The sequence below is a fragment of the Rhinopithecus roxellana genome, chromosome 17, assembly GCF_007565055.1.
Source record: "Rhinopithecus roxellana isolate Shanxi Qingling chromosome 17, ASM756505v1, whole genome shotgun sequence".
Lineage (NCBI taxonomy): Eukaryota > Metazoa > Chordata > Mammalia > Primates > Cercopithecidae > Rhinopithecus > Rhinopithecus roxellana.
The window spans coordinates 56,101,362-56,128,760 of NC_044565.1; the positions used below are offsets into that span (position 1 = coordinate 56,101,362).

Here is a 27,399-nt window from a genome sequence, read left to right on the forward strand (position 1 = left end):
GCACTTTAAACTTGTTATAATTTGTGATGGTCCCACTCCTTTCAGAATTTCTTTGGAACTGTGAGCTTAGGATCATCCTTTCAGCACCGCAGTTTTGCTCAGTACTAGTTTCCAACACTTTATCGTGACACACTTTTCAGGAAACAGCCCGACCTCAGTTCTAAGTGGTAGGGATGGTGGTGGGAAGGAGTGAAAGGTTCTATCAGTGAACATCCCAGCGTTAGCAGTTACCCTATGGCAGGTGCTGAATTATCTCAGAATGGAGTCCTGTATTTGTTCCTTATTTGCCTGGGCCTATTTGTCTTGCTTGAGACTGGTTGAGTAAAGAAATCTAAATCAAAATTAGCCAATTTGAAGAGTATTAAATCAAGTAGTTGTATAATTATAAAGTAACTATGAGTCCAGTCATTCCTTACGGTGTGGTGATTAAAACGTAAAATGGAAATATGGTCATAAAATGTCCAAACCATAATGAAATCAAAGCTGATTTAAAATTAGCCTTTCTGGTTTTTATAAAAGGAATGAAATTTTGACAGTGACTAGGTGTTGCTATGGTGACAATTTTCTAAAGGGAAAGTCTCCAAAATACAGACCTGTATTCTTGGGGGTGGAGGGACAGACGGCCCTTTGGGGTGGGAGCTACAGTTAGAACGTTGGTGGAGGGACAGACGGCCCTTTGGGGTGGGAGCTACAATTAGAATGTTGGTGCATAATGGCTTTAAAGAAACGTGTCATCCATGAACACGGATCAGCTGCATCACCCTCTTCCTGCCTACATGTCCCACATCACATGGGAAGATGCTGGACCCCCCACACCCACCTACATGCCCCACGTTAAATGGGAAGATGCCGGGACCCCCATACTCACCACCTACCTGACCCCCATCACATATAGAAGATGCCATCACCCCCACACTCACCACCTACGTGACCCCATCACATATGGAGGCTGCAGGGCATGTTCCACATCACATGGGAATATGCCTACATGCCCACACCCACTACCTACATGTCCTGTATCACATGGGAAAATGCTGGGCACCCCGACACCCACCACTTGTCCCCCATCACACACAGAAGATGCCGTCACCCCCACACCCATCACCTATGTGTTCCCATCACATACGGAAGATGCCGTCACTCCCATGCCCACCACCCACGTGTCCCCATCACATACGGAAGACGCCGGGACCCCCACACCCACCACCTATGTGACCCCATCACATATGGAAGATGCCGTCACCCCCACACCCATCACCCACGTGTCCCCATCACACACAGATGGTGCCATCACCCCCACACCCATCACCTATGTGTTCCCATCACATACGGAAGATACCAGGACCCCCACACCATCCACCCACGAGTCCTGCATCACATACGGAAGGTGCTGTCACTCCCATGCCCACCACCCACGTGTCCCCATCACATATGGAAGACGCCAGGACCCCCACACCCACCACCTATGTGACCCCATCACATACAGAGGATATGGGGCATGTCCCACACTGTCCACCTACCAGTCCCCCATCACATACAGAAGACGCCATCACTCCCATGCCCACCACCCATGTGTCCCCATCACATATGGAAGATGCCGTCGTCCCCACATCCAGGCACTTGCGTCTGGGCTCCCACTCATCCAAGTGTGACTGCCAATCAAGTGGATGTACAGAAAGTGCAAACCTGATTTAAATAAACTGAGCCCTGCAATATAAATATGTCTTTAAAAGAGTTTGTAAGGAAGCTGTCGGTTAGGAAGATGCGGTGAAGCTCATGAGCACAACAAAACATACTAAAAGAGCAAATTCTCCCAGGTCTTGCTTTTCCGAGTATTTGGCACCTATATTTGCAGATTAAAAACAATGATAAACTCATCAGATCTGACAAGATGTCAGCCAAGAAATTGGCAGTTTTCAAGATGACTAGTCAATTCAAATTCAAAATTGATGCTTATTATTTTAACCACAAAGTTCATCTCACGTGAATATTGTACTTAGCATTCTTTTCTTATGAGATTATGAACCCAATTATTAAGACGTTTAAAAGATTTTTAAAAAGTAATTTTAGAGGGTACAAGTGCCATTTTGTTACATGTCTGTGTTGCTTAGTGGTGAAGTCCAGGCTTTCAGTGTGGCCATCATCCAAATTGTGTACATTGCACCCATTAAGTAATTTCTCATCCCACTCCCCCTACCAGCCTCCCGAGTCTCCAGTGTGGATTATTCCACACTGTATGTCCATGCGTACGTATTATTTAGCTTTCACTTGTATGTGAGAACATGCAGTATTTGACTTTCTGTTTCTTAGTTGTTTTACTTAAAATAATGGCCTCCTGTTCTATCCATGTTGCTGTAAAAGGCATGATTTTATTTTTTTATGGTCTAGTAACATTCCACTGTGTGCACATGCCACATTTTCTTTAACCATTCATCTGCTGATGGACACTTGGGTTGATTCTATATCTTTGCTATTATGAGTAGTGCTGTGATAAACACATGTGTGAGGTATCTTTTTAAGACCTTCTTTGATAATTTATTTTGCCTTAGGGAGGTACCCAGTAGTGGGATTGCTGGATCAAATGGCAGATCTATTTGCAGGTCTTTGAGAAACCTCTATACTGTTTTCCATAGAGGTTATATTAATTTATATTCCCACTAACAGTGCATAAACATTCCCTTTTCTCTACATCCTAACAAACATCTATTATTTTCTGACTTTATTATCATTAAGCCATTCAGACCAGTGAAAGATAGCATCTCATTGTGGTTTTATATTGCGTTTCTTTGATGATTAGTGATGTTGAGCATTTTTTCATATACATATTAATTGCTTGTATGTCTTCTTTTGCAAAATATCTGTTTATGTCTTTTGCCCATTTTTCAATGGGATTATTTAGATTTTGCTGTAGTTGTTGTTAAATTGTTTGAGTTGCTTGTAGATTCTGGGTATTAATCTTTTGTTGAATGCATAGTCTGCAAATATCTTCTCCCATTCTGCAGGCTGTCCTTTCACTCTGTTGTTTATATCTTTTGCTGTGAAAAACTTTTTAGTTTAATTAAATCACATTTGTCTAGGGTTTTTTTGTTGTTGCACTTTTCTTGAGGTCTTAGTCATAAATTCTTTGCCTAGGCCAATGTCCAGAAGAGTTTCCTAGGTTTTCCTCTAGGATATGTGTAATTTCTGGTCTTATGTGTAAGTCTTTAATCAATCTTGACTTAATTTTTCTATACAGTGAGAGCTATGGGTCCAGTTTCATTCTTCTGTATGTGTCTATCCAATTTTCCCAACAATAGTTATTTAGTCCTTTCCACAAAGTATGTTTTTGTCAACTTTGTCAAAGATCAGTGGGCTGTAGGTATATGGCTTTATTTCTTGGTTCTCTATTCTTCTCTATTCATCTATGTGTTTAGTTTTATACTAGTATCATGCTCTTTTGCTCACTGTCACCTTGTAGTATAATTTGAAGTCAGGTAATGTGATGTTTACACCTTTGTTCTCTTGCCCTAAGATTGCTTTGGCTCTTCTGGCTCTTTTTAATTTGAGAGGAGGCATCACTGTCCTTCTCACATTGCCTCTTTCATCCCCACAATTCTGCCATTGCTCCAGTGCTCAGGATGGTGTGAGCTCCAGAGCCCACCCTTCCACTGATGGCTCTCAGCCCCGTTGGGAACACTGGTGATCGTAGGCGCAGGGACTGGCCAGCAGGCACTGTGGTTGTCCTCCCCGACTTAGCAAGTCACGTCCTCCTCCTCCTCTCCAGGCTTCCCTCCAGAGGGGGCTGCCTGAGCAGAAGGCTCCAGGGAGAGCTGTAAAGGCTTAGCCCAGCCCTGGTCTTAGGAGCCACATGGTAGCGACAGCTGCTCTCACATGTGCCATGCTTGACTCTCCATTCCCAGGAACCACTTCTGCTGGGCTTCTCTGAGCTCCGACATGAATCTGGAGCTCAATAGGACCGTGTATTTTTGCTTCTTTCCCGTGATCTTGTTCTGCTATATTTTATAGTTTTATTATTTCATGTTTTTGTTGTTTTTTTCATTCCAGTTACATCATCTTAAAATGTGCTTTTTGCATGGCATTAAAATTATGTCATTGGAAAAGAGATGGCTCCTACACATCAGTATAATAGAGGTGTTTGTACTGAAACTCACAGTTTTATTTTCATGAGTAGAGAACACATCGAGAGTTCTCCCCCACTCTCTGCTAGGGTAAAATTCTGACCTACTTGAAAAAATTAGGAGCTATATAGAAAATTTGAGAGGAAATTGCATCTCTTAGCTCACGGGAGCCAAGAGATTATAAATCTGGAAAGCTCTGGCAGGTTCCTCATCCTCTGACCCCAACTTCTGATATGGTCTTTACTCATCTGGTTATTTCTTGTTGCTCTCAGTAAAATGTTGGGGGCACGAAGGGCAGAATTTGGGTCACTACGTCAAGGATATTGTAATTGCTTTTCAAATGCAAATAGAAAAGACAGTAGAGAACATTTTTTTCTCCACATTTGTTCAGTCATACCATTGAGTGTCTCCCACGCACTATTCCGGGCATTTCAAATAGAACGGAGAGCACAGAAACAAAGTCACGGCCTAAGATCGTGCCTTCCACTTGGAAGAAATAATTCACCTACAAAGAAGCAAAAGGAAAAATCCTAACACCACATTCTGCAGGCACTGGAAGGTAAGTTGAATGTGAATCCTAAATTAATGCTGGCTGTAGGAAGACAAAACCTTCAACTACGTAAGACCCTTTTCAACACTAAGATTAGAAACTTCATGCTTCTTTTCATGCTTGAAGCGTCCTTCCTGCCTCAATGCAAGGTAAGTAATAGTGCTGTTATGCACTCTTCTGTAAAATAAAGATTCCTCTATTATTACACCACTTTGATCACTGGCTGGATAATTAGAGAAAGCCTGGCTTTGTTGGAAACATATTTAATACTTAACAGAATTAAGAACAGTTTAGCCAGCTGACTTCAGGATATTTCCAGGTAAACTCACGTGATTAAGATAACACGGTTAATTGAGATGACAAGAGGTTCGTGACGGGCTCACGCTTGGCTCCATTCTCGGTTAATCCCAACTTGCCCTATTCGGCAAGAATTTAAATTCAAGGGGAGAGATTGATTGGTTTACTTTGCTTGCATGCCCCAGGATAGAGGGGGGCTCTGACTGCATATCTCACCTAAATGGCATGTTTTGAGAGAGATTTTTCCAATGGGAAAATGAGGGTGTATATTACTCAGAGTCTGACAAAAACAATTTGACTTTAATCGTTCAAATACAGGCCAGGCATGGTGGCTTACACCTGTAATCCTAGCACTTTGGGAGGCCGAAGAGGGAAGATTGCTTTAGCCTAGGAGTTCAAGACCATTCTGGGCAGCAAAGTGAGATCCCATCTCTACAAAATAGAATTTAAAAATTAGCCAAGCATGGTGGTGCCGGCCTGTACTCTCAGCTACTCGGGAGTACTGAGGCAAACTTGAACCTAGGAGTTGGAGGCTGTAGTGAGCTGTGATTTTATCACCGCACTCCAGCCTGAGTGACAGACTCAGACCCTGTCTCAAGAAAAAGCCCCACCCCTCTGCAGGTAGACATCCTCATTTAATTTGTAGTTAACTCTGTGAGAACTGTCAGATACCAGACACATCCTCTTTCTCTCTGCACAAATATCACCTTCACATCTGGAATGAGGCCAGCCACCAAAGACAAAAGTTCCAAACGACAAAGCTAAAGATGTCAGATCACTCATAATCATTGATTAGGAATCATTTGCCATGTGAAATACTTTTACTTTATTTTTAAAAATAATCGATGCATTAGAAAAACAGTTTTCTTTTCTCTCATTTAGAATTACAGCGCTTCAGGAACAATGTACTGAACCCCATAACGAACACCTCTGTTGGCTCAGGCTTAAAAACCAGTGATAAACTTGTCAGGACGAAGCCAGGCCTGTCCTGATAAAAGGTCTCCAAAGCACATCCCTGTGTGTGACAGGACACCCTAGGGGCAAACACGCGGCAAGGCTGGCTTCTGGCCAGTTCCCGACCGGCCTGTGTCTAGGACACCTGCCCAGATGCCCCCTGCAGATGCCAAATGTTAGCTCAGGAGGCCTGGCTGGAGAACGACCCAGCAGGGCAAGCCGACAGATGCTGGCCCTTTTGGTAGGTTTTTCAATAAATACGAAGGTGCAGCTAACTTAATGACACTATTGACTTTCAGCTACCATGGGAGAAAGGACTGACTGAAGTTTTGAAAGTACATTTTTTTAATATTCAGAAGAAAATGGTCTGCACCTTAATTTCCTGGCATAATTAATTCCCTTTATGGTCTATATGGCAGTTCCCTTTCCCAACTTGGATTGTATATATTTTATTAAGATAAGATCACAATTTGCACCAATGTGTGCAATAAAAATAGTAAGAAAAGCACCGAAGAGCACATGTGAGGAGTGTGACTAAGGATGAAGGAGCCCCAGGCCGGTGGCCTACATGAGGAAGTGTGGCGGACCCCCGACTCATCAGGGGCCACAGAGGTTTCCTCTGAAAGGAGTCAGAGGACTCCCGGGAGGCCTGAGACAACCATTTGGGGCAAACACTCTCTAAATCCAAAGGTCTTGTCTGTGCCTGTTGAAGAAGTTGATCCTTCTTTAAGATGTTTCTTACCAGCTTCAGAAGCTTAGCAGCTGCACCTTCTCATCCAAACAGACGGCGACTGCCTGGGGTGATCGGGCTGCCTGGACTTGATCTGACATCCCCAAGATAAGAAGAGGGCCTGAGGGACAGCAAAGGCAAGGACCGTCCAGATGCCGTGTGTGAATCCTGCGTGCTGTTCAAGAGTAGGGTGCACAGGGGACTCAGGAGTGGGCTGTAGGATCGGGGCGGGGGGAGACAGACAGCCTGGCTGGGCCTGGGCCCCTTCCCCATCCAGCCTCCTGTTCTCCCCTCCCCATTCCTTCTCACATGAGAGGGCCGGCCAGAGAGCTCCACCTTCACCTCTCACTACCTCTCACTTTACATGCTCTCAGCTGTTTATTGTCCTAACGGTGTTCAGCAAATGGCATCTTTTGCTCAGTCTAGTAGGAACATGTACCTAGTTCACAAAGGATACTTAACTCATTTGCTTCCTCTGCTGCTGAAGTCAGCGTCCGACAAAGCTAGGTTGGCCACGGCTCCTGCGTTTACGTGGAACTGAAGTCCAAGGCTTGTTACCCGGGAGAAGACTTCTGCTTAATTCCTGTGCAAAAGAGGGGAGGGTTCCAAGCACCCACGCCCACCAAGCAAAGGAGGTTCCCTTGGCCAGGTGGAGCGGGGGCTCCCGCCAGAGGCGGGGAAGGAGGCCCTGCTGTGGAACCTGCGCCTGGGGGTCCCTGTGTCAGTGGCAGGTGAGGAGGCTGATACCAGAAGGTTGCTGGTCAGCCGCACGGTGAAGGATGCATATTTCTGAGCGCTCACCATGCGCTCTGCCAGGTACACACCCCGGTGTCTGGCTGTCCGAGCCTACGAGGTTACATGTGCTTTCCGGAGCCCACGGTGCAGGGCACACCCTGATGAGCCCGAGGCCTCACCCGGCTACCGTCCCTGCTGTTACTGCTGACGACGCTGCACTGCGACGGCCTGTAAGTTCCTGTCTAGGAAACGCTGAAATTCACACAGAAAAAGATTCGTCAGATTGTGACTCCTCTTAAAGGTGACCCCTGCCTTCCGGCAACTCGGCTCTGCCATTAAAGTCGAAGTCTCACCATGGTGACAGTAACCTCACTCACTTTAAATCTCACTATTTCATCATTTATTCGGACGCAGTAAAAGATTAACAGTTGTTCTTTTCCTTAATTTCAAAATAGACAGCAAGATAGTTAAAAACTCCCCTTTTTAGACTTATCACTTCAAGTCCCTCCCAACTTCCAGACTGATGCCCGCAGATGTGCCTGGAGGAGGACGGTGGGGGCTGGACCCACCTTCCCCGGCTCTCACTGAGGCTCTGGGGAGATAGGAGGAGTGTTGTAAAATGTCTACAGTCATGAGGCCAGAGCACCACGAGTCAGGCCATTCTCACCCAAAATTTTGAAAATAAATGTAGCGACAAAATGATTTCGAATGAGAAAGAATCTATAAATTCAGATTGTGACCTCAGTTTTATTTTCAGTAAAACAGACATATAATGGCTGATTGTCCCATTTCAAAAGACATATAATGATATATAATGACTGCTTGCATCATTTCAAAAGGTCTTTGAAAGATCTGAAACTGTGTGGCCTGTGTTGTAGGGTTCTGCACCCTGTGGGGAATGACTGCAATGGTTACACAGGACGCCCTTGGCATTACCAGGCATCCAGAGCCAGGAGGGTGGCTATTTGCCCAATTTTCCAGTGAAATGAAAACAGCAACAACAACAAGAACAACAACTGTAATAGGGAAAAATTCCACATCATGGATAAAAGCCCTGTACCCCCTTATCTAATAATTGGAAACATTTAGTGAAAAATGGCACGGAAGGTAAGAATCAGGTATGAAGGTGGAGCTCCACAGAGAATGGCGGAAAGAGGCTGCCTTTCCCCATTGGGTGGTCTTGGGACCTTTGTCAAACTGCTTTGTCTGTGATTGTGTGAATTAATTTCTGGGATTTCTATTCTGTTTCATTGATCTATGTATCTGTGTTTATGCCAGCACCATGCTGTTTTGCTCATTACAGCTTTGTAGTATGTTTTGACGTCAGGTAGTGTGAGGCCTGCACTGTGTTCTTTTTGCTCAAGATTGCTTTGACATTTAGGATCTTTTGTGGTTCCATGTGAATTTCATGATTATTTCTCTATTTCAGTCAAGAATGTCATGAGATTTTAATATAGATTTTATTGAATCTGTAGATCTCTTTGAGTAGTATGGACATTTAACAATATTAATTCTTCCAATCTGTGAACATGGACTATATTTTCTTTTCTTGTGTCTTCTTCAATACCTTTCATCAGTGTTTTATAGTTTTTATTTCAAAGATATTCCACTTCCTTGGTTAAATTTATTCCTAGGTATTTTATTTTTTGTAGCTATTGTAAATGGAATTGCTTTGTTTACTTATTTATTCAGATAGTTTGCTAGTGGCATATAGGCATACTACTAGTTTCTGTGTGTTAACTTTGTATCCCCCAACTTTACCACATTTGTTTATTAGTTTAAACAGACTTTTGGTGGAGTCCTTAGGGCTTTCTATATGTAAGATCATGTTGTCTGCAAACAGGGACAATTTGACTTCCTCGTTTCCAATTTGGATGCCTTTTATTTCTTTGTCTTGCCTGATTGCTTTGTCTAGGACTTCCAGTACTATGCTGAGTGAAAATGGGGAAAAGAGAATTACCATATGATCCACCAGTCCTACTGCTGGATATTTATCCAAAGGAAATAAAATCAGTATGTCAAAGAGATAGCTGCACTTCTATGTTTACTGCAGCACAGTTCACAATAGCCAGCATACAAAATCAACCTCAGCGTCTATCAACAGATGAACAGATACAGAAAATGTGGTGTATACACACACATACACACACACAATGGAATATTATTCAGCCCTAAAAGAGAAAGAGATCCTGTTATATGCAACAACATAGATGAACCTGCAGGACATTGTGTTAAGTGAAATAAATCAGGCACAGAAAGACAAACATCATGTGATCTTGCTCACACTTGGAATCTAACAGTTTGCTCTTATAGAGGTAGACATTAGAACAGTGGTTACCAGAGACTGAGGGCAAGTAGGGGGTTGGGGAGAGACTGGGCCACAGGTGCAGAGCTACCGTGAGACAAGAGGAATGCATTCTGCTGTTCTATCGCAGGGTAGGGTAGCTAGAGTTAACAATAATGAATATTGTATTTCAAAATAGCTAGAAGAGAGGTTTCTGAATACTCCTACCAAAAGGAAATAATGAATATTTAAGATGATGGATATACTATTTAATTACTCTTATCTGATCACTACACAATGTTTGCATATATGGAAATATCAGGTAGCACTCCAAAGATATGTAAAATCGTTTCGTGCAAAAGTTGTCAGAATTAAAATGGCATCGCTTGCGTTAAAAAAAAAAAAAAAAAGTCTAGGAAGACCATGGAGAAAGGGTTCTCATGCATGAATGCCTGATAACAAGAACTATCACAAAAGACTCTGCAGAAACTACAGCCTCACACAAAGGCCATAAAATCCTTACATGAAAAATACTTCTGGCCGGGCACAGTGGCTCAAGCCTGTAATCCCAGCACTTTGGGAGGCCGAGACGGGTGGATCACGAGGTCAGGAGATCGAGACCATCCTGGTCTACACGGTGAAACCCCGTCTCTACTAAAAAATACAAAAAACTAGCCGGGCGAGATGGCGGGCGCCTGTAGTCCCAGCTACTCGGGAGGCTGAGGCAGGAGAATGGCGTAAACCCGGGAGGCGGAGCTTGCAGTGAGCCGAGATCGCGCCCCTGCACTTCAGCCTGGGCGACAGAGCGAGACTCCGTCTCAAAAAAAAAAAAAAAAAGAAAGAAAAATACTTCTGCAAGGACAAAGATGTTGGCAGAGCAACTTCTGTCCAATGTGGGTGACAATGTCATTGTTACTGATCTTTGTAGCCAAGGATCATTATCTCAAAACAATTATATAGTCCTCCTCAGTTTTCCTTTAAAAGTCATTGTATTCCTTTACCCTCCAAATATGCAGAGTTTGCTATGGCACCTGCGTTACCATTGTAATGCCCATTCCCAAAATATTTCATTTTCTTTTAGAGAACCTCCCTCTCTGTCTGCTATTTAGGATAACATATGTGTCAATCATAAATGAAAAAATAAAAAAAGGCTGGCCTGTTGAGCTGTTATCCCACCTGTGGTGTCAGGACTACAGGGCAAGTGTATCTGCTAACACACTGGCTAAGCTCACTACAGACTGTGAGTATTGGCTTACATAATCTAATACAATATTTCTCAATTTCTAGCACTAGGTGAAGTACACCTGTCTCTGAATTGACATCAGTAGATGACGGGATATAAAATAATTTAACGACTCCAAAGATTAGCATCTGTAAAGCCAAAAGGTCTCGATCAATTTAGAAAGTATATACCAAGTTTAAGGCTTACAGCCTCAGGAGGTCCTAACGACATGTGCCCTGGGTGGTTGGGGTGCAGCTTGGTTTTACGCATTTTAGGGGGATTGGAGACATTAAACAATACCTGTAAGACATACATTAGTTTGATCTGCAAAGGCAGGACTACGCAAAGTGGGAGCTTCCGGTTATAGGTAGATTTTAAAATTTCCTGATTGGCAATTGGTTCAAAGAGTTATTATCTAAAGACCTGGCATCAATAGAAAGGAACAGCTGGGTTGCAATTATAAGGGTTGTGGAGATCACAGTTTTTTCATGCAGATGGAGACCTCAGGTAGCAGGTTTCCGGGAGAATAGGTTGTAAATGTTTCTTATCAGACTTAAGATCTGTTCTGATGTTAATGCCAGAGGGTGTAATGAATCATGTGTGACCCTCTTTCCCATCACAGCCAGAACTAGTCTTTTATGTTAACTTTGGAATGCCTTTGGCTGAGAGAAGGGGTCCATTCAGACGGTTGAGGAACCTTAGAAATTTATATTTGGTTTACACATTTATCTCTGTAAAAATCTTTATTCTATGAAATTAAAGACATTATTTAAAATGTTGTTTGTTGTACTCTTGGAGAAATGAAAATAGGTCAGGTTTTAGGAAAAGGCGGTAACGTGAGGCCATAATTCTTAGATTTGAAAAGCATGACAGTACAATCGAATGTCCCGTGATTGCAGGGGCTTTGGTCCTGAAAAACCATATTAAGATATAAGAGATCAACTCACGGAATGGCCAAAGAGGTAAATTAGGCAGAGGCACTGTTAGAGCTGATATAGGGAAGAAGAGTCCAAATACTCAAAATACAGTTTCCGAAGTAAAGACTGAAGCAGACGGAGAATAACTAATAATCAAATAAGTAGCAAAGAAAAGTCCTCTAATCCAAAGAAATACTCCAATTTTCAAAATAAAAGTTTATAAATCAAGAGCAGAATTTAATGTTAAAAAGGACCAATACTAATAAATGTTATTATGTATTTAATCTCCAAAGATAAAAGTATATTACAAGTGTCTACATTTTAAAAAAGACAAAAACTAATAATGGATTAGTGTGGATACAGAGTTAACATTAAAATAATGAAAATAGAATATTACATGCAACCATATTGTAGTATGTTTAAATTTTCATAGATTTTTATCAAAATGCATATTACTAAAATTGACCAAGAAAAATGGAAAACTTGAAAATATGGGTTTGATAAAGCAGTTGAACTTTTTGGGGCTCACAGCTAAATTTTAACTCAATTTAAAGAACAAATAATTCCAGTGTTACTTAAACTCTTACAGGAAAAATAAAATACGTCCACATCTCATTTTATAGAATCATCATAATTTAAACCCACAAACTGTAAGGAGCATATATAGGAATATGAATATACATTTCTAATAAATCATTAGGAATTAGAATCCAGCACTATGTAAAATGATGCATTACCAAGAGGGTTTATTTTAGAAATGGAATATTGAAATTTTAAATTTCAATTAGAAATTTTAAAAAACATTCTTTTACTAAATCACCTCAACACACTTAATAGAAAAATTATATGTCAGTATTGATAGATGTTAGAAAGACATTTTAAAAAATTAAGTAGCTATTCATAAAATAAACTCAGAGTAAATTATTAATAGAAATATAAAAAGACTGCAGAGGAGAGAGAAACCTGGAAGACCCCAGAGGTCCATTTCCATTATTTTTGGGCAGCAGAGAGCACTGGCCCCGCGGTGTGTGAGCGACATAACTTCACTCCCGTAGAGTCACAGCTGCAGGTCCCCCTTTCTCCCAAAGCCACTTCCCAGCTGCAAGTGGCCACCATTCCAGGGTAAGCTCCTCCCACCCTCGAAGACATGGAAGCACCATGGGACATGGTCCTCTCAAGTAGGAGCTTGGCACAGTTTATCCGCCTCCCTGCAATACGGGATCATGAGAACACCTTGGTTTGTGCTCTAAAGTGTTTGTGTGTCTGTAAACCTGGGCATGTCCAGCAAGCCAGTTCCACATCTACACCACAGGGTCCTCTCACCTGTACCTGTAACCCTCTGCAAGATGACCATGTATAGAGAAGCCATAGCAAATAATACTTCAACAATACCTTTAAGACTATTTCCAGTTAAATATGGATACACACAAGAACACTGCTACTTTCATCATCATTTACATCTTCTTGAAGATTCAGCCAAATCTGTGAAGGAAAAAAATATAAGAAAAATTAATAATCAGCATAAACATAGGGAAGGAACTCAAGTGCATTGGGCTATGTGTAAAATATGTCATATGATGTTCATGGCATTTATTAAAAACCATGAGAAATTACTCCAGAAATAATAACTAGTGTTTAAATTATAAAAATGTAATTCTACTATGCTATATGTTTAATTTTGAATTCTAAAGGATGAGGAAGCAAAATAATGAGGCTGGAGTCAGTGTACATTCATATAGAACATAGAGACACTGCAGATACCTTTAGAGTTTAAATAAAGCACATTAGAATAAAGTGAAATAAAAAGACAAAGAGTAAGGATCAATGACTTCAATCTCCTAAGTCTTAATGTGTCAAAGAAATCTCAACTAATGCCAATAAAGCAAAGAATATAACACAGCTAACCAAACTTAAATCTTAGAAAGTTGCAAAGAGAGCCTTTGCTGAGCTAATTGACACACAGGATCCATTCTCCCTTTAAAGTTTAGCAATAGAATCTCTAGAGTGTTAGCTGGTCAGACACCAGGAATTTGAAAGTTGGGGTAAAGGGTTTACTTTATTTCATTTTTTAAATTTTAAGTAATATTTTATTTTTTATTTTTACATTCAAGGGGTACATGTGCTTACATGTTACATGGGGTGACATGGGTATTACATGCATAATGCATGGGGTTAAGCTTCTAGTGGAACCATCACTCAAATATTGGACACTGCATCCAGTGGGTAATTTTTCAACCCTTATTCCCCTTCCTTCCTTCTCACCTTTTGGGGTCCCCAGAGTCTAGTCTCTCCATCTTTATGCCCATGTGTACCCTTTGTTTAACTCCCACTTATATGTGAGAACATGGATTATTTGATTTTCTGTTTCTATTTAGTTCACTTAGGATGATCGCCTCCAGTTCCATCCATGTTACTACAAAGGACCTGATTTCACTCTTTTTATGCCTGTGTAATATTCCATGATGTATATGTTCCACATTTTCTGTATCCAATAAACCACTCGTAGATAGTTGGGTTGGTTTCCTGACCTTGCTTTTGTAAATAGTGTTGCAATAAGCATACAAGGGCAAGTGTCTTTTTTTACAAAATTATTTCTTTTTCTTCGGCTAGATGCCCAGTAGTGGGATTGCTGGGTTGAATGGTAGTTCCATTTTTTGTTCTTTGAGATATCTCCATACTGTTTTCCATAGAGGATGAACTAATTTGCATTCTTATCAACAGTGTATGAGTATTCCATTTTCTCTGCACCCATGCCAACATCTGTTGTTGATGTTTTTGACTTTTTAGTAAAAACCATTCTGACTGGTTTAAGATTATATCTCATTGTAATTTTGATTTGCATTTCTTTGATGATTAGTGATGTTGAAAATTTGTTCATGTGTTTGTTGGCTTCTTATATTTCTTCTTTTGAGAAATGTCTGTTCATGTTTTTTGCTCAGTTATTAATACGTTGTTTGTTTTCTTGTTCAATTGTTTGAGTTCCTTATAGACTCTGGATATTAGTCCTTTATCAGAGGCATAATTTGTAAATATCCTCTCACATTTTGTAGATTATGTATTTATTATGTTGGTGATCTCTTTTGCTGTGCAGGAGCTTTGTAATTTACTTAAGTCCCATTTGTCTATTTGTTATTTTATTCCACTTACTTTTGGAATCTTTGTCATAAATTCTTTACCAAGGCCAATGTCCAGAAGAGTGTTTACTAGATTTTCTTCTGGAATTTTAACATTTTTCAAGACCTACATTTAAGTCTTTAATGCATCTTGGGTTAGTTTTTGTAAATGGTGAGAGTTAAGCGTTCAGTTTCATTATTCTGCATATAGTTAGCCAATTTTCCCAACACTGCTTATTCAATAGGATGTCTTTCCCCATTGTCTATTTTTGTCGGCTTTATTAAAGAGCAGTTAATTGTTGATATATGGCTTTATTTCTTGGTTGTCTGTTCTGTTCTATTCATCTACAGGTCTATTTTTATTCCAGTGCTGTGCTCTGTTAGTTACTATAGCCTTGTAGTATAATTTGAAGTTGGCTGATTTGATGCCTCTGGATCTGTTATTTTTGCTTAGAATTACTTAGTTAACTGGGTTTTTAATTGGTTTTATAGGAACTTTAGGATGTGCTTTTCTAATTCTGTGAAAATGACACTGGTAATTTGATGGGAATTACATTGAATCTGTGGATCGATTTGGGAATACAGTCATTTTGGGACAATATCGATTCTTCCAATTCATGAGCATGGAATGTTTTTCCATTTATTGTATTGTCTACAATTTCTGTCATCAGTGTTTTGTAGTTCTCCTTGTAGAACCTTTAACCTTCTTGGTTAGATGTATTCCTAAGTATTTTATCTTTTTGTGGTTATTGTAAATAGGATTGGGTTATTGACTTTGTTCTCAGCTTGAATGTTATTGGTGTATAGAAAAGTGACTGATGCTCTGTATGTTGATTTTGTATACTGAGCTTTACTGAGGTCACTAATGAGGTCTGAGTCTTGTAGAGAAGTCTTCAGGGTGTTCTAGGTATATGATCATGTTGCCAGCAAACAGAGAGGATGTGAGTTTCTCTTTTCCAATTTGGATGCCTTTTATTTATTTATCCTGCATTGCCACTACAGTGTCAGAGTTCAGTAGTCTTGACAGAGATTATAAGGCCAGCAAAACTGAAAATATTTAATATCTGGTCCGTTCCAGAAAAAGTTTACCAATCCTATTTTTAAAATATTCAAAGTCAGCTGGGCAGTGTCTCACGCCTGCAATCCCAACATATTGGGAGGCCGAGGCTGGCAGATCACAAGGTCAGGAGTTTGAGACCAGCCTGGCCAATATTGTGAAACTGTGTCTCTACTATAAATACAAAAATTAGCCAGGCGTGGTGGCACACACCTGTAGTCCCAGCTACTCGGGGGGCTGAGGCAGGAGACTCGCTTGAACCTGGAAGGTGGAGGTTGCAGTGAGCCGAGATCATGCCACTGCACGCCAGCCTGGGCAACAGAGCGAGACTCTGTCTCAAAAAAAAAAAAAAAAAAAAGGATTCAAAGTCAAAGTCAAGCCAAGAGCACATAATGATGGACTGGATGTAAAGAGAAAAGCAGGGTAAGAGAAAGACTGGAAGGTTTTATACCTGAGCTACCAGAAGGGTGATGTTGCATTGACTGAGATGGAAAATGCATCTTTTTTTTTTTTTTTTTTTTTTGAGACGGAGTCTCGCTCTGCCGCCCAGGCTGGAGTGCAGTGGCCAGATCTCAGCTCACTGCAAGCTCTGCCTCCCGGGTTTACGCCATTCTCCTGCCTCAGCCTCCCGAGTAGCAGCCTCCCGAGTAGCTGGGACTCCAGGCGCCGGCCACTTCGCCCGGCTAGTTTTTTTGTATTTTTTAGTAGAGACGGGGTTTCACCGTGTTAGCCAGGATGGTCTCGATCTGCTGACCTCATGATCCGCCCATCTCGGCCTCCCAAAGTGCTGGGATTACAGGCTTGAGCCACCGCGCCCGGCGGAAAATGCATCTTATTTGCACCTAATTTCTTTACTCCAGTTAAAAAAAAGAAACCCAGGCTCTGAAATTTTTGAAGCTGAGGCCCTGAGTCACAGCTTCAATGGGATAAAAATTCCCTGAGAGAAGATGTTGAAGAGTTTTGTTTCTGTTTTGTTTGCTTGGTAGCTAATGCACAACCCAGCATTTTACATCAGTTCACATCAACATGGTCACCAAGTATTTTCTCTAAGACCCTGGCTCATACATATTAAAGTTTTTTTTATGTATTTAATATATTATTATTATAAAATTCAAGCCAGACATGGTGGAATGAACCTGTGGTCCCACCTATTTGGGAAGCTGAGGTGGGAAGATTGTTTGAGCCTGGGGAGGTCAAGGCTGCAGTATGCCATCATCGCACCACTGCACTCCAGCCTGGGTGACACAGTGAGACTGTCGTTTATAAAAGAGAAAAAATAAAACCATTGGCAGAATGATCTGGGAACTCAGGCTCTGACACTGGCAGTTTTCACTGGACACAGTGCTCCCATTTTTCATGCAAGTGCCTTTTCCAGGGCTTGTGCTCAGGAATTATTAGCTGAATTGCAGAAAGGAAGGAGGGATGAGTGAATTCAGAGATGCAGAGAGCCAAGCACCATTTGTTGACACCCCTGATGTTGAATTGTGCAGGCCCTGGATTCAGAGGAGGGGTGAAGGTATGGAAATGGTCATGAAGGAGATACTTACCCAAGGTGCCTGCTCACATCTCTACTGATGCATTATCACATTTCTTTGTGTCACTTTTGTTTAACCATCCTTAACTTTGGAGAAACTCTGATGTGCCCTGGTGCCAACTATGTTCACTTTAAGACTAATAGAAATATTTTACTGGGCATGGTATTAGTTAATAGCTCAGAATATAAATTAGGTCCATGATGTTACTGAGTTTCCTTCCAAGAATATGTATCTCCCTAGAGTCCCTTGCATAATCACTATCTACACAATGTGTCAGACACTACCTAGTAATTTAATCTGCATTTAATTTGCCCATGATTAGGCACTTTCCCCTGCAAACAATGTGTGTGTAGAAAAGTTATTAACTTTTTATGTGATATCTGTGTTCAGTGTTGAAATTTCTTCTACCTCTTAATTATCTTGCCTCAGAAAGCTGATGGTTGTAATGGCAATGGAATACCAAGTATCCCCACTGCTGATTCTCCTTCTCCTTCCAGTCATTTTAAATAAGCCCTTTTTGCCCACATTCTTTCTGATTAACAAGGAAATTAATGAAAGGAAGCAATAAGAAGAAAATTGATATGATCAGTAATTGCTCTGCTGGCCAGCGATGTCCACATTAGATTGCTCTGTGGAAAACAGTTCTCATTAGCATAATGGGGGTCCAAAAGAGTAGAGTGATCCTTTCCCACCATGCTCTCTCACTCTCTCTTATGCATTTATAAAATTTTCAATGCAAATCACTGAATACAGAATCATCTAACTAGTCCTAGTTTACTGAAGTTCTTGCTGAGTTTTCTTTCTGATCATGAAAGGGTCTTGAATGGTGTCTAATTATTTCTCTGCATTTATTGGAGCAATCATATGGGTTTGTCTTTTATGCTATTAATATGGTACATCACTGTATTAGTCTGTTCCCATGATGAAATGAATAAATACCCCAAACTGGGTAATTTATAAAGGAAAGAGGTTTAATTGACTCACAGTTCTGCATGGCTTGGGAGGCCTCAGGAGACTTATAATCATGGCTGAAGGGGAAGAAAACATGACCTTCTTCACATGGCGGCAGGAGAGAGAAGTGCAGTTCAAAGTGGGGAAAAGCCCTTTATAAAACCATCAGATCTCATGAGAACTCACTCACTATCATGAGAACAGCATGGGGGAACCATTCCCATAATCTAATCACCTCCCACAAGATCCCTCCCCCCAACACGTGGGGATTACAACTCAAGATGAGATTTATGTGGAGACACGGAGCCAAACCATATCAATGACATGACTGACTTTATGATATTCAATCAACTCACATACTTGACATAAATACCACCCGGTCATGGTGCTTAATCCTTTTTACATGTTTCTATATTTTGTTTGATAGTATTTTTTTGAAGATTTATACACCTATATTTCTTAGAGATATTTGTCTGTAGCTTTCTTTGCTTCTGATAACATTATCCAGTTTTAATATTAGAATAATACTGCCCTCGGCCGGGTGCAGTGGCTCATGCCTGTAATCCCAGCACTTTGGGAGGCGGAGGTGGGTGGATCACGAGGTCAGGAGATCGAGACCATCCTGGCTAACACGGTGAAACCCTGTCTGTACTAAAAATACAAAAAATTAGTCTGGTGTGGTGGTTGGCACCTGTAGTCCCAGCTACTCAGGAGGCTGAGGCAGGAGAATGGCGTGAACCTGGGAGGTGGAGCTTCCAGTGAGCTGAGATCGCGCCACTGCACTCCAGCCTGGGCAAGAGAGCAAGACTCCGTCTCAAAAAAAAAAAAAAAAAAAAAAAGGAAAAGAATAATACTGCCCTCATACAGTGAACTGGGACGTGTTTTTTCATTTTCTTTTTTGGAAAAGTTTATAAACTATTGGTAATAACTCCTTAAATGTTTGCTAGAACTTACCAGTGAGGTCATGTGGCACTTTGTTTTTCTTTGTAAGGAGCTTTTAAAGTTTCGATGCAACGTCATCAGTCTCAGTAGGTCTGTTCAGATTTCTATTTATTTGTGAGTTTGTTTCACTTTTTTGCTTTTCTAGAAATGTGTCTATTTAATCGAAGTTACCCAGCTTGGCATTTGATCATTTTTAGTATTCACTTATTTCCCTTCTATTTCTATAAGGTTGAGAGTGATATCTCTTCTTTAACCCTTCATTTTCGTAATTGGAATCTTCTCTCTGTTTTTCTTAGTCAGTGTTATGGGATGAAATGTGTCCTCCAAAATTCATAGATCGACACCCCAAGCCCCATGGTGACTGTATCTGGAGACAGGCCCTTTAAAGAGGCTACTAAAGTTCAATGAGGTCAGAAGTGTGAGTCCCTAATCCAACAGGACTGGTGTCCTTCTAAGAAGCAGCAGTCCCCATCAACAGAGGAAAGGCCGTGTGAGGGCACAGTGAGAATGTGGCCATCTACAAGCCAAGGAGAAAGATGTCAGGAGAAGCCAAACGTGTAGATACCTTGATATTGGGTGTTTAGGCTCCAGAACTGTGACAGAAGGAATTTCTGTTGATTAAGCTGCCCAGCATGTGGTGTTTTGTTCTGGCAGTCCTAGCAGACTAAATCAAACTTTTGTGTTGATTTTTCAAAGAACTGACTTTTGGTTTTGTAGATTTTGTTACTATTGATTTTCTATTGTCTGTTTCATTTATTTCTGCTGTAATTATTATTCCTTCTTCCTGCTTGCTTAAGGCTTAGTTTATTACTTTTCCTTAAGATTTTTTTTTAAACTAGAAGCTTAATCAGTTTGAGATTTCTTATTTGTTGGTTTGTTTATTTATTTATTTAGAGACAGTCTCACTCTTGTCATCCAGGCTGGAGTGCAGTGGTGTGATTTCGGCTCACTGCAACATCCACCTCCCAGGTTCAAGTGATTCTCCTTTCTCAGCCTCACGAGTAGCTGGGATTACAGGCACCTGCCACCATGCCTGTCTAACTTTTGTATTTTTAGTAGAGATGGAGTTTTGCCATGTTGGCCAGGCTGGTCTCAAACTCCTGACCGCAGGTGGTCTACCTGCATCGGCCTCCCAAAGTGCTGGGATTACAGGAATGAGGCACCGTGCCCAGCCTGGTGCCTGGTGGAAAAAAATTTTCTCTTTTTTTTTTAATATGGATATTTTCAACTATCAATTTTATACTTCAAGTTTACTGCTCTGGTATTCCATAGTTTTGGTACTTTTTGTTTTTGTATTTATTCATGTTATTTTCTAATTTCTGTTATAATTTCTTCTTTTTGACCCATTGGTTATTTAAGAGTGTGTTGCTTTGTTCCCACATATTTGTAAATTTGTCAATTTTCTTTCTATAATTGATTTATAATTTCATTCTACTGTGGTCAGAGGACAGCCTTTATCTGATGTGGATCCTGCTAAATTTGCTGACTCATGTAAATTGTCCTAACCCCTGGGAAGGGTCTCTGTCCTCATGAGAAGGATGAGTATTCTGCAACTGTCGGGTGAGTGTCCTTCAGATGTCGGTTAGATATAATTGGTCCATAGTGTTATTCAAGACTTTCTCCTCTCTTTTGTTTTTCTGTTCTTTATTGATAGTGAATTTTGACATCTCCAACTATTTTTGAATTGTCTGTTTCTCTCTTCAATTTTGTTAGTTTTTGTTTTATTTGTTTTGGGGCTTTTTGTTTTCATTTCACATATTCCCCTTCACTTTTGAAAGACAGTTACACCGAATACAAGATTTTTGGTTGACATTATTTTTTCTTTCAGTGCAATGAATTATTCAATTCAATGCCTCTTGTCTATATTGTTTCTGATGAGAATTTATCTGTAACTGTATTTATATTCCCTTGTACATAATGTGTTGCTTTTCTCTTGCAGCTTTCAAGGTTCTTTCTTTGTCTCTTGTTTGTTTGTTTTGACCATATGTCTGAGTGTTAATATCCTTGTGTTTATACTACATGGAGTTCATTGGACTTCTTGGATGTGTTTGTTATTTTTTAAAACTATGTTGTAAAGCATTCAGTTATTATTTCTTTAAATATTTTAGCCCCTTTCTATGTCTCTTCTTGTTTTGGGACTGCTATGTGCATAGTTGGTGCACTTTATAGTGTCCCACAGTTCTCTAAAGTTTTATTCATTTTTTCTTATTATTATTCCAAATAAATAATTTCTACTAATTTATCTTCGCCTTTGCTCATCATGCTGTTCAAATATGGTTCAACAGCTCAAAAATGCTGTTAAGCCCCTCTTATGAATTCTTCATTTGGGTTAAGAAAATTTTCAACTCCACTATTTTAATTTTGTTCTTTTAGTAGTTTATGTAATTTTATTGATGTTCTGTATTTGATGATGCATTGGCACTGTCCTTTGAATTATTTTAAAAAACCACTTTATAGCGGTATTAGTGGCATGTTAAAAGCTGTATATACACACACACACAGACACACACACACACACACACACACACATATATATAATGTATAAAATGGAATTAATTTGGGAATAAGTATATACCTGTGAAATCATCACCCGAATTGAGGTCATAATTATTTTCATAACTTCCTGGTTTTCTCCAAACCCCTGTCTTCTTGTTTTCCTTCTTATTCTTGTTCTTCTTTTTCTCTTTTGAGACAGGGTCTTGCTGTGTCATCCAGGCTGGAGTGCAGTGGTGCGATCTCAGCTCACTGCAATCTCTGCCTCCCTAGGTTCAAGCGATTCTCCTGTCTCAGTCTCCTGAGTAGCTGGGATTACAGGCACATGCCGCCATGCCTGGCTAATTTTTTGTATTTTAGTAATGATGGGTTTTCACCGTGTTGCCTAAGCTGGTCTCAAACTCCTGAGCTCAGGCAATCCACCCGCCTTGGCCTCCCAAAGTGCTGGGATTACAGGCATGAGCCACCACACCTGGCCTTTTTCTTCTTATTATTAGTAATAACCCTTAATATAAGATCTACTGTACAGCAAATTTTAAGTATACAATATAATATTGTTAACCATATATGCTGCACTGTTGTAGCTCTCCAGAAATTATTTATCTTGCATAAAAGAAACTTTGTACTTTTGGCTATCACATCTCCATTGCTCTTTTACCTTAGCCCCTGGAAACCACCATTCAGGTGAGGCCTGAACACCCGGCCCGTGAACATTGATTCGGTCCTGACAACTCCACCTGGGGAGGGGGAGATTCCACAAGGGATTTCCTAGTGGGCCAATTGTGAGAGGTATGTAGGGTTTTAAAAAATCTTTGTAGCTATTGTATTTAGAAATAAAATGGGAGGCAGGTTGGCCTGACGCATTTTCCAGCTTGACTTACCTTTGCTGAGTGATTTTGGGGTCCCAAAATGTATGTTCTGTCCATCATGAAGGGCCCCAGCCTATCCCATCTCGGTGGGGGGTGGGGCCTGACCTGGAGCTACAGCTGGCAACGGGAGTGGCTTCAGCCCCTCGACCACCCTAACATCTGGCACTGTCTGGGGGCTCCCCGGGCTCAGGAACGCCCACCTCTGTGGTCGGGAGCCGGGCTCAGCCACATCCCTGCAACTTCTCTGGGACACCATCCAGCTATGCCAAGGCCTGACGGTGGCTCCATATTTCCTGCCAATGGCCATGCTATTAACTTGTGAGTAAATGTGCGTCATTCGTACATGTCTAAAACTTGATGGGGAGATGCTAGTCGCATAAATTCTATTATTTGGAAGAAATATTTTATAAAGATGGACTATTCACATTTAAAGCTTCCTCAGAGAAATCCACGATCAGAATTCTACAGTTGAGCAATTAAAGCTGAAGTCTAATATTGGAATGGTGGATTTGTACGGAGACATAAAACCAACAGGTTCAAATACCCGAAAAGAATACACTTAAGAACTGTTTTACAGTTGATAGATCCATATGTTTTGCAAATTGAATGGCTGTAGAAATTTTTATGCAAATATAAATGGCAAAGTTGAAGAAGTTCATTTCTAGGGAAAGTCAGGAACTTTCTGAGGAAACTGCTTTTAAACACCTTCCAAGCCTTCTATAATGTGAAAATAATGGCTGTTGATGGAAAATCCGAGCCTTTAATGACAGGCAATTTTATGTCTGTGCTGCCTTTTGCGAAGGTGGTCCTTCTCTCTTTAGGTTCTTTAGATTTCTTTATGTTCTTACAGAGTAAGCAGAATTGCATACCAAATCCAATAACAGATACAGTTTTTTTAATGCCTTCAAATTAGGTTTTATAGCAGATTGAGGAAAAAATAATTTCTCTTTAAAACTGAACAGACATAGAAAAAAGAAAATTAAGCCTCTTGTTTTCCTGCCTGAAAGTGTGGGTCAAATTCTTCTGTTTATCTGTCCAAGCGCCCCACAGAGTTCAGTTAATGGACATTTTAAGTATACACTTGTGAAGTAGGGCGTAATGTTTGTGAGGAGCAGGCTTTTACATCCTCAGTGGTTCCTCCTGCTGTGGACGGTGAAGAGCCCCCTGCACACCTCAGTGGACCTGAGTCAATGCAAAGACCCGCCCTCGCTTCCTTTCTCCAGGAAAGAGAAAACCACTGCTTTGCGAAAGACAGCAGAGATGGTCAATTGCCTGTCATTAAATCCACGGTTTTCCCAGGGACAGCAGTTATTTTCACATTATGTCATCACAGGCTTGGAAGGGATCTGAAGTCCCCTCAGAAGGTCCGTGACTGTCCACAGAAACGAACTTCAATTTAACAAGCCTCTGACCCTTCTATTGTCCTTATAAAAAGGTATTTACGTCCCAGGCATATTCACATGCAAATTTAACAATCCAATCACATCCTTTTCTTTCTTTTTTTTTTTTTTTTTGTCTTTTTTTTTTTTTTTCCTTTTTGTGGAGAACGGGGTCTCGCTGTATTACCCAGGCAGGTCTCGAACTCCTGGGCTCAAGCTATCCTCCCGCCTCTGCCTCCCTGAGAGCTGGGATTATAGGCGTGAGCCACCGCGCCCGGCCCACATCCTTTTCTTACAGACAAAGAAAGCTCACACTGGCCATTGCTGTTTCCCTCTCCTTTACGAATCACTTCACCCTCTGACCAAATCCCCTCACAGTCACTTTCTAGAACTCAGTCTGGTGCCAGCTATCTTGATGGACAGAAAACTACATTTACAAATCAAATCAAGTGTGTTCTGTTTTCCATCCAAATAAATCTGGAGCACTTTCTGTTTCTCTGGATGCTCTTAAAACTACCTTTTAGCTATGCCATAGCACACAAATTCAAAATGCCCTCAAATGTTTAATCATCTTTTATTGTCTTTTTTTTGTTGTTAAGTTCATGAATCCCTACAAATGTAAAATAAAAAGGCAATGGATATAGTTGAAGGAGGGTTTGGGTTCTTTATGAGGAATGAAGGTTCTGAGTTATCTGACATCTCCCTTTGACACTCTGCCTGAGTACATTCCTATGTGCAATAAATATAGACGAACCCTCAGGAAACTTTGCCAGACTATCCCATCCTGAATACGTATTCCCAAAGAGAGGAAACCTCATTTCCTCTCAGGCTTTCACCCAGGCTTGGCCCACAAACCTTACAGATGGTCGTAAAAAATACACACATATGCACACACATATACAGACATACACACATGTACAACTTCCTTGCACACACGCACACACAGGTACATACACATACGCACAGATATATGCACACATGCATATGCAGAGATACACACACGTACACACAGGTATACACACACACACACACAGGTATACACACACGCACACAGGTATATACAAACATGCCCACACAGGTATATACACACACGCACACACAGGTATATACACACACACACACAGGTATATACACACACCCCCACACAGGAATATACACACATGTACACACAGGTATATACACACATGCACACACAGGTATACACACACACAGGTATGTACACACACATGCACACACGTACAGACATACACAAGTACTCCTGCACACATGTACACAGATACACACATGCACTACACCCCTGCACACACAGGTATATACACACAGGTACAGACATGCACAAGTATTCCCCCACATAGGTACACATATACATATATGCACTGCACCCTTGCACACATGCACACACAGGCATATACACAACGCACACACATGTACACACATGCATACACAGGTACAGACATGCATAAACACTCCCACACACATACACACAGGCATGCACATAAACATGTGCACTACACCCACACACACATGCACACACCTGTATAGACATGCACACAAGCACACACAGGTATATACACACAGGCACAAGCACTCCCACACACATGTACGCACATGCACACACATACATACACACACTACACCCCTGCACACATGCACACATAGATATATACACCTGGGGAGGGGCTGGGGGACAGACTGTCCAGCAGGGGTGTGTGGGCTCCTGGAGTGAGCCCTGGAATTGGACCCAGGCGGTCTGAGCTCACACTTTAATGAGTTGACCCCGTGGGACTGAGAGCAGCCTGGACCCTGCCTTCTCTGGCCCTAAAGACAAGTGTTTCTACCATGAGATCATTGTGAGATACAAATAAAATGGTGAGTGTTCCTTAACTTGCATAGAGCATTTTGGTTCCTAAGAACAAGAGCTAGCTGTCGCCGGCGGTCACTGTGCTGCTTGTGGGGTCTCGCTTTTCACCCCAGCATCCTCAGGAGATGGGTATGATGTCTCCCCACTTACTGGACAGAAAACTGAGGCATGCGGAAGGAACGTCACTGCTCAAAGGTCTATGATTAATAAAGTGGCAAATCAATCCTTAAATCCACGTGGATGTGCCATCCCAATGCCCATGTTCTTATTCTTAGCATAACCTAAAAAATGAGGGCTTATAATAAAGCACATACAATTTTAAACTTAGATGGCAGCTGAGCGTCTTTGGAAAACATACAAGTAATTACTGGAAGCGATCACATCATAGAAATTATGGTGTTAAAATTCTCCAGAGAATCCCCTTGACACCAAGGCTGGCACCTGTCCTGTTGAGGCTCTTGGCTCTTGGAACACATCAATGCTTATATTTTTGTTACAACTCTCACTTTATGGTTACAGATGTACACGAAAGAACAGTTTTCGTTCCTTGAGACAATGAGATTAGCCTTGTTATTCTAACATTATATCCCCATTATGACGCCATTCTAAACTAGATCTGGAAATTGTTTCTTCATTATTTACAGAGACAAATTTCCCCAACTACTTGAAACTGTAACCGAAACTTCTCAGTGCCTTCAACAATTTCTGTCTCGGTACTTGGTGAGGACGGGGAGGTTAAGACACCTTTTCTGTTCCTACTCATTTACTCAAAAGCCAATATTCACAATTTCTTTACCGGATCACGGGCAGTTCTTGGTCAACATAACAGGGAACAGACAGAAGGTGAACTGAACTCATGAAATCTGAAAGCTCATCAGAAAAGACTCACTGGACAAATAAGTAAGTAAAACAAAAAAAATACTGCAAACCTCAGCTCAACATGATGAAAGGCAGGAGATGCTTAACCCCGGGAGCTGCTACCCACAAGGAAGCGTCTCCTTCTCCGTCAACTCCCAACCGTCCTGCATCAGCCACAATCATACTTACAAACTCACACGACCTGAGATCTGCCGCTAAATGGTTCGTCAGCATCAAATAGTTATTCTTGAGGGATCCATTCAAAGTCCTGGGCCTCCCTGACACCCACGCCCCAAGCCGGTTCTCATCAGAGGTAGAACCACACCCAGGTGAGGCCTGAACACCCGGCCCGTGATACGTTGCACCTTCCAGGCCAGCAAAATCCCACCCAAGGTGCAAATGCCCTTCTTTCCTCTGTGAACCATTCTGAACTCCAGATTGAGTCACGTGTCTCCTCCCTGTGGGCTCTTATTTAAGCATGCATTGTTGTTTATTATACTGTTTTTGGGATTTTACAGAATTTAAAAAGAAAAC

The 27,399-nt window shown here is 41.2% G+C and overlaps 1 long non-coding RNA gene across 1 annotated transcript in view; it reads right to left on the reverse strand.

The window, feature by feature from the left end:
• Positions 1–6,430: 6,430 nt before the first annotated feature.
• The window catches only part of LOC104680240, a 67,696-nt gene continuing 46,727 nt past the window's right edge, over positions 6,431–27,399 (reverse strand). Inside the window, exons 10-11 of the long non-coding RNA XR_004054369.1 lie at positions 13,200–13,289; positions 6,431–7,636 (exon numbers count right to left, since the gene is read on the reverse strand). This is a non-coding gene — a long non-coding RNA (uncharacterized LOC104680240). The remainder of the gene's footprint in view (positions 7,637–13,199; positions 13,290–27,399) is intronic.